The 8,773-nt window shown below is 40.3% G+C and overlaps 1 long non-coding RNA gene across 1 annotated transcript; it reads left to right on the top strand.

The window, feature by feature from the left end:
- The first annotated feature begins 3,192 nt into the window (after positions 1–3,192).
- On the top strand, positions 3,193–7,607 carry LOC138956227 (uncharacterized). The gene is made up of 2 exons (XR_011452558.1): positions 3,193–3,303; positions 4,137–7,607. It is a non-coding gene; the product is annotated as an uncharacterized lncRNA (long non-coding RNA).
- Positions 7,608–8,773: the final 1,166 nt, after the last annotated feature.

The raw sequence follows: 8,773 nt of genomic DNA on the forward strand, positions 1-8,773 counted from the left end.
AAACAATATGCCTTATCGTCTTTCAGTCACTTCTAGACTTAGACAATTGAGTAGTATCAAAAACAGCAACAAATTAAGTTACCACAAACAAAGAAACAACTTTAAAATATCGAGCAAGAGGCTGAGTTGCTCGTGTAAAACAAAGAGTGTTGATGTACAGCTTTACCTAGCTTGTACCTATACTGGCTATCTTACCAGATGTATATATAAATTAGGAGATATTAGACGTTACACGATAGGAGACTATACAAACTAAATGTACTACTGGCACACAGAATCAAACAAGCACACATTTATGCCCAAGTACACATACGCCAGTCCATACTTTGGAATGCATGCATAAGTAACCAACATGGCGAAACCAACCCCTCCGCACACGCACACAGACACAGGTCCACAAATGCACGCACGGACACGTACACACTAACCCGAAAATGCACGCATTGGGAAGGCAGGTACTCTGGAATGTTCGTGTATGCATAAGCAGTCAGCGAAGCACCCCCCCCCCCCCCCCCCCCCCCTTCCTTTCTCCGTCACCCTGCTCCTCACACTCTTGAGAGAAAAGTAATTGCACTTTGCGGTGCCGCCATGATGACTGCGGATGAGAATGCAAAACACAAATAACAGGCACTTGAAGCAAACACTCACAACTTAAAGTTCAACTGTTACAATTATTCTGCACAGTCAATTAACAGTCTACAAAGGAGACATTTGAACACACCAAACTTCGATTCAGGTGCCTGTCTAGCCGTTCCAGTCAGTCTGGATCACATCCGGTGCGAGCATTGCAACAATTATAAATCTGAATTCGAGTAGTCCTTTGCTATATATCCAAGGACGTTGTGTCAAGGGAGATAAAAACTCCTTTGTAATAAGCGGTGCCTTCTTATAGCGGAGTTTCTCTCATCCGGATAATTTTAAGTGGAAGAAAGAACGCATTTGGCAGGGAAATAAAAACAGACATTCTTGTAAGCAATGTGTCGATGTTTTGAATAAGCGATGTTTTTATATATAGGTATAGGTTCGACTGTAATGTTTCAAACTCCAGCTTCAATAACTTTCGAGAAAACCTCAACGTCACGTATGTAGGTTCCGTACGAGTTTCCACAAGACCTAACCCCGAAGATTTAAACAGGTGTCAGTAACGGAATGGATTCAGGCAAAACATGGAGCTGTACAACAAAGCAGCCAGACTGTTGAATTGTGGAAGTGTTCCAAGACGTAAGATGCTCTTATTCTATGTGGACAGCCTGACGGTTTTGAGGTGATTCACACGGTGGTATCCACGGGAGGGAAGATATATAACCTTCGCCAAGCCGGGTTATCAACTACACACGGAAGACGTCGTGGGGCCGTGTGGACCCATGCTTCTCAAAGAAGGCAAAACGTGCATACCCTTCTGTAGACGTCGTGGGTCCGCACTGCCCCAAGGCGTCTACGGAAGGGGATGCATATTTTTCCTTCTTTGAGAAACATGGGTCCGCACGGCCCCACGATGTCTTCCGTTTGTTTGACCTTTGTTTTTTTAATTACTTCTCGCTGAAATGTAATGATCTTTTAGGACATAAGAGCTTTTTTTTAGGTGTCTGAGGCATTCTTAAAAGCTCATTAAAATATTCCAACTGGTTTAAGAGATTTGTAATTAAACACCCTCCTGGATCCACACGGACCCACGACCATCGGCAGAGGATAACTCTGTAAGTCTGTTCTGAGTTTGTAGGAGCTGATATTGCCTAGGACAGCTGTTGGGGCAGGTCTACTCTTCATAGGACACTGTAAACCTGAACCCGTTTCTTTTTATATTTAGTCAAGTTTTGACTAAATATTTTAACATCGAGGGGGAATCGAAACGAGGGTCGTGGTGTATGTGCGTGTGTGTGTGTGTGTGTGTGTAGAGCGATTCAGACTAAACTACTGGACCGATCTTTATGAAATTTGACATGAGAGTTCCTGGGTATGAAATCCCCGAACGTTTTTTTCATTTTTTTGATAAATGTCTTTGATGACGTCAAATCCGGCTTTTCGTGAAAGTTGAGGCGGCACTGTCACGCCCTCATTTTTCAACCAAATTGGTTGAAATTTTGGTCAAGTAATCTTCGACGAAGCCCGGGGTTCGGTATTGCATTTCAGCTTGGTGGCTTAAAAATTAATTAATGACTTTGGTCATTAAAAATCTGAAAATTGTAAAAAAAAATAAAAATTTATAAAACGATCCAAATTTACGTTTATCTTATTTTCCATCATTTGCTGATTCCAAAAACATATAAATATGTTATATTCGGATTAAAAACAAGCTCTGAAAATTAAATATATAAAAATTATTATCAAAATTTTTTTTTCGAAATCAATTCAAAAACACTTTCATCTTATTCCTTGTCGGTTCCTGATTCCAAAAATATATAGATATGATATGTTTGGATTAAAAACACGCTCAGAAAGTTAAAACGAAGAGAGGTACAGAAAAGCGTGCTATCCTTCTTAGCGCAACGAATACCCCGCTCTTCTTGTCAATTCCACGTGCACTGCCTTTGCCACGGGCGGTGGAGTGACGATGCTACGAGTATACGGTCTTGCTGCGTTGCGTTGCGTTCAGTTTCATTCTGTGAGTTCGACAGCTACTTGACTAAATATTGTATTTTCGCCTTACGCGACTTGTTATCTGTGCAGTCAATGTCGTAGATCACACATACAGGAGAATGCACCGTAGCGGATTGGAAGGTAAGGCACTATCTTCTGTATTTGTCGCCTGGATTGCGTTTCCGATGTAATTAGTATGTTGCTTCCTGTTGCTGCATGTCATAAAAGGTTTTGAATTTACAAAAAACCCTGTTTGGTTTGGTTTGATTTCTTTTATTTCGTAAATTAATATGGCGGAATGTGTTGCGTAAGACTCGGAATTGTAAAGTAGGGGTGTGTGTGTGTGTGTGTGTGTGTGTGTGTGTATGTGTATGTGTTTGTGCGTGTGAGTGTGTATGTTGATGCGTGTGTGAGTATGTGTGTGTTTGTGTGTGTGTGTGTATATATGTGTGCTTGTGCGTATGTGTGTTTGTGTGTGTGTGTGTGTGTGTGTGTGTGTGTGTGTGTGTGTGTGTGTGTATGCTGTTGGTGATGGTAGCCTGGTTGGTTGGCTGCGGCTACCTTGATTGTCCTGAATTGATCTTGGACTCATTCAGACACAGTATCTTTTGGAAAAAAATATCCTTTGGTTTTTTTCAGACGATGACTACCTTCACCCTGTGGTAGATTCTCCAGAGACGACGGATGTCAAACAAGTGTACCGCTCAGAATCACAAAACAAGAAAGGTTTGTTGTTGGACCGTTATTATTGACAAAACAAAACGTTACCTTCACAGATATTTCGACCCAGCGGTCTTGTAAGTGCACAGACAGAAAAACATTAATAGACTTATCTTATCAAAGTGTACCGCTAATACGTTTCCATTGTGTTGAAAAAAACATCAAACATCGGCCAAATTAACCAAGGTTTTAATCTTAGAATCATTATTTGTCATCATTTATGTCATGACCTCTAACGGAATTGCCATTTATATGTTTTGTTTGTGTTTTCTGCGTGCTTCAACGTGTACATTGACTCCAGGGTATAACGGTACATTTGGTAGCATGTCAAAGGACAGTATATCCTGCCTACATAGTTTACAATGTAAAGGATATTTGTCTGTATGTGCATTGATTGTCTAACTGTCTGTCTATGTCAGTGTGTGTCTTTGTAGATCTCGCGGAAATGCCCACAAACCGAGGCCGTCGTTAAATGTGTCAACGAGCACACATGATCATTTCATCATCAGGCCAAACAAAAATTTATATATATAGGGTAACGTGACCAAAAAAGATAGGGTCGGTAGGTCGGCTTTTTTAAATTTGTTATTATTTTATTTGGTCGATTTTAAAGGAGGTTACTTCCCTTAGTATCGGTATGGTTTGCAAAATGTGCCAACAGTTTTTTTGTTTTTTTTGAGAAATGGAATAAAACGTTTTAGGGTCGGCGGGAATAAAAAGGGTCGGTCGGGTTTCTTCTTCTTCAGCGTTCGACGATGGCTGTGTCTAAAGTCGGTCGGGTTACCTTAAACCAACATATATTTTGGTTTGGTCTTACGACTATTTGTGTTTTATTTCAGATGCCGTGCGGGACAAGGACCAGGAAAATGTTGAGTGACGCTGAGTGAACATCCACAGCAAAAATGGTCTTGGGATCAATAGAACATTCTTCTACCAAGTCAGAACCTCACCTAATAACGACTGGTGATGGACCTAAGTTTTCGTCAAGATTTTGTTCGTAGTTACTAAAAAAAAGAAGAGGACCCGCTTTATGTAATTATCTCTTTTTAAAGTTTGTTAAACTTCTTCCGCCTCTTTTTTTTGACAAATCGTAAATAACTGAATAGATGTTTTTGGATAGTCTAAAACGTGAGACGAGATCATGGTGCATGTATGTGTGTGCTTTTGCGTACACAGAATTTCCGAAACAACTATCCGACAGTTGTTTATGAATCTTTGCATGTGAATATACTTCTATTTCCAGATAATATCCACAGACAAGTTTTCTTTCAGTTGTTTGATACATGCCTTTGATGACGTCTTATCTAGCGTATAGGCAAATTTGAGGCCGCACTGTGGCCACCTCTACACTACTCGTCATACAAAAGCTATACAGATGCGTTTGAGGGCAGATCTTTCTGATGAGACCTTCTTCTTCTTCATCGTTCCAGAATGTTCTGGTTACGAGTGAGCTCTTTTGCCCATTTGGGTTCCCCAAACTATGCTCTGAGAGCATAGTCAGCTTCACTCCGCTTTCGTTGAGTAGGCATGCTGGGTATGTTCGTGTTTCCATAACCCACCGAACTCTGACATGGAATACAGGATCTTTTCCGTGCGCACTTGGTCTTGTGCTTGCGTGTACACACGAAGGGGGTTAAGTCACTAGCAGGTCTGCACATAAGTTGACCTGGGAGATCGGAAAAATCTCCACTCTTAACCCACCAGGCGGCAGCGACCGGGATTCGACCTCACGACCTCCCGATTAGGAGGCCAACGTCTTACCACCACGCCACTGCGCCCGTCTCTGATGAGACCATTTATCGTAAAACCAATTAAATGACTGGAAAGGGCGTTTATTCCCCTAACTTATTCAGAAAACAGATTGAGTTTACATGACGTAGTGTCGATACAGTGGAACACAGACACAGACACACCCCAAAATCAAATTCGCAAAATCAAGGTTCCCACGTGAAAATTGAAAATAAAACCCAGAACTGCTAAAACAAAACATGTTTAGCATGTCACAAGACAGAACAATCAAATCTGCATCCAAAACAGTCAGTTTTGTTCACATATCTTGTCTAACATGGACTCTATGGCATGCTGAGCGGTGTAGGTGTCAATCCTCTCAGCAGGCATAAAAGGCAGTCTTTGGAGCCGTTTTAGCGGGTAATGAGACCAACAAAAATAAAAGTACATTTGAGTAACTCGCTAACGCATTTCCTTCAAACCTTTGGAGATTCGTCAAATGTCAATACTGTAAATATCCACTGAGCTATAGGTGTACATGGGGAAACATGTCCGTGACCTCACAAAGCAATGATCGATATCAGAGTTGGATTAGAGGCCACAATTTAGTGTCTGGGATATTTTAGATTTGGCTAGACTACCCCTGATGACATTATTTGATGATGTCAAAGTGTCACTCAAGTGTCTGAGTACACACTTTTTGTTTTGACCAGCCCAGTATGAATGGAGTGAACTTGGCTGAAACTGGATCAAGAGAAAAGGAATTACTTGATAGTTCTTGCATATATTCTTTTCTCTTAGTTTTAATAGTTTATAGGGTTTTGAATATGAGGCCCGTGATGGGTCTTATCTGACTGTCTGTTTCTCTCTCTCTCTCTCTCTCTCTCTCTCTCTCTCTCTCTCTCTCTCTCTCTCTCTCTCTCTCTCTCTCTCTCTCTCTCTCTCTCTCTCTCTCTCTCTCTCTCTCTCTCTCTCTCTCTCTCTCTCTCTCTCTCGGTATGTGTGTGCGTGCGTTGCACTTGCAGTGAGAGGGTGAAACTCCAAGAGGCTGCCTACCAGTACCAGTACCAATACCATTGTTCGGATGTGTGAATGTATATGTTCATGGCCATTGTCTATCTGAGAGATTCCATAATATCTAAATAATTTAGTTTCGTGCCTTTTATTGCAGCTTTATAGTGTGCGCCTAGTCAAAAGGGGCAATAGAGTAAAGTTGACACTGACAGTATTGTGTGTGTAGTGTTAAAACTACAAGTGCTTTTCTGGCGACTTCCGAACTCGACAAGACACAAATAGAAACCAAAGACTGGATGTTTGCATTTAGTGCAAGTGTGAAACCTCTTTTTCTGCTTGTGTGCAAATTTGAGAAGTAAGATCTAGATATCTCTGACTGTTTCTTCTACCAAAGTGACTTATCGGATTCAGGTTACCGATAAATGTGTGCTGGTCTTATATGCTATACTGATTCGGCCACAACTGTGTCATTATCTTGCGAGGAAACTCGTGTTTTTAGTGTTTTCAGTGTTTCATTGTTTGAAACAATATTCAACTGACAATACGACTATCCTCGGTCAGCCGCGGTGATTGTGCTTATTACTCGCTCATTGTGTGTTGTTTGTTTATTAGGTTACTTACTTATCTACTTACTTATCTACTTACTTATCTACTTGCTTCCTTGCTTCCTTACTGCCGTTCATTGAGTTTGTCATCTTTATTTCTGCACTGAACGTATAGTGCCTGTACCATATTCATTATACCTTCGCTTTTGTGTTTTTTAATTCCCTTTTCTTATTTGCTATTGTCGTTTTTAAGTACGCCTTGATTTATACTTATTCAGCAATTTTATTAGATTGTTAACGCTTGAGATTCAGAACACTGTCTCAATTTCATATTTATGTATTTATATGGGAGATTTATATAGCGCTTGACGTTCTCTAAGGCTTTACATATTAATTTCTGCCGTGTGAGATGGAATTTTTTACACAATATATCAGGCATTCACATCGGCCAGTAAATCTCAAGCCATTACGGCGAATATTTACTTTTCACAGCCTATTATTCCAAGTCACACGGGTATTTGGTGGACTTTTTTTTTATCTATACCTATACATTTTTGCCAGTAAAGACCCTTTTGTCAATCGTGAGATCTTTAACGTGCACACCCCAATGTAATGTACACGAAGGGACCTCGGTTTTTCGTCTCATCCGAAAGACTAGCACTTGAACCCACCACCTGAGCTAGGAAAGGCGGAAGAAAATTGCTTACGCTCCGACCCAGGGTCGAACTCGCAACCTCTCGCTTCCGAGGCAAGTGCACATTACCACTCGGCCACCCTTTCCTACATAACGAGTAGTTGTCCGAATTCATGGCCAACAAACGAGGGTCTTCGCGTGGGACACCTAAATATTAACCATGCGATTAATAAAATAGATGACATATTTTCTATGGTTTTAAATTCGGGTTCCAATTGTCACCTTTTGGGGGTTCTCAGAGTCAAGATTATCTCATCAGAACTCAGATGCTGATGTTGCTATTCCGGGCCACAGTGTATTACGCAGAGACCCACAGCAAAGTAAAGAAACTGGGTTGCTTCTGTATATAAGTGAATCTGTTAGCTATACACGATTAACACACCTTGAGCAGTTTGTGGAATCCGTATGGATATAAGTTAAATTAAAAAGACCACCCCCACTCCTTATAGGTTCCTGTTATAGAAATCCTGCAGAGCGAGCAAGCAGGTCAGATAATTTGACACATATGTTAGATGCTGTTTTGCTAGAATCAAAGGAAATAATATTATTAGGAGACGTTATTATTAATTTGTTGAAACAGAATAAAATGTGGCTAGATAATCGCAAACAGATAATTATTAAGCATGCCTACGAGAGTCACAGCAACCACCAGCACTCTGATAGATCATATTTATGTGACTGATCACCGTGACATTGTTGAATGTTGTGTTCCAGCCAGTGGTTGCAGCGATCACTTTCCTATATGTTTAACGTGGTCGATAAAGGGTGTACACATTCCTAAAGCTGGTCACAAGACAATTAAATACAGATCCTTTTCTCAATTCAATGAAGACACATTTCTCCCTGACCTCTGTAATTCCTCTCTCTTAGGTTTATAATTATACGAATCCTGATGTTGCCCTAACGCACTGGCTAAATGCCTTCACTGAAAGTTACGATCGACATGCTCCATGGAGAGTAAAGAGTCAAACACATAGTAAAACCTAAATGGCTTGATGATGAATTACAAAATGCCATTGATAATCGTGATTTTCTGCAGTCAATCGGTAAAGAAGAGGAGTATAGAGAACAGAGAAATAAAGTTAATTCACTGAAACGGTTAAAAAAAACACGTATTTTCAAGATCTTGCTTCTTCAAAACAAAATTCAAAGAATATTTGGAAAGCAATAAATGAACTTAAAAATAAAACGTCTGCATCTACTTCAAGTTGCCTAAAGAACATATCACCTGCATGATGATTTAAACACACATTTTTCCAACATAGCTGAAAATGTTATTATTAACAATAAAACAACCTTAAATAAATAACATTTTAGAAGACTTCTGTAAATCAAAACAGATTTTAACTGAGTTAAATATTCCTCCACTTGCGGTGCCTGAAGTATTTCACGCACTCACTCATTTAAAGCAAACGGGTACCCGGGGGGGTAGACGGGCTTAATGGCATGCAGGATTCTTAAATTATCAGCCCCGGTAATTTCCGAATCCCTCACC

This window comes from Littorina saxatilis, unplaced genomic scaffold (assembly GCF_037325665.1).
Source record: "Littorina saxatilis isolate snail1 unplaced genomic scaffold, US_GU_Lsax_2.0 scaffold_2876, whole genome shotgun sequence".
Lineage (NCBI taxonomy): Eukaryota > Metazoa > Mollusca > Gastropoda > Littorinimorpha > Littorinidae > Littorina > Littorina saxatilis.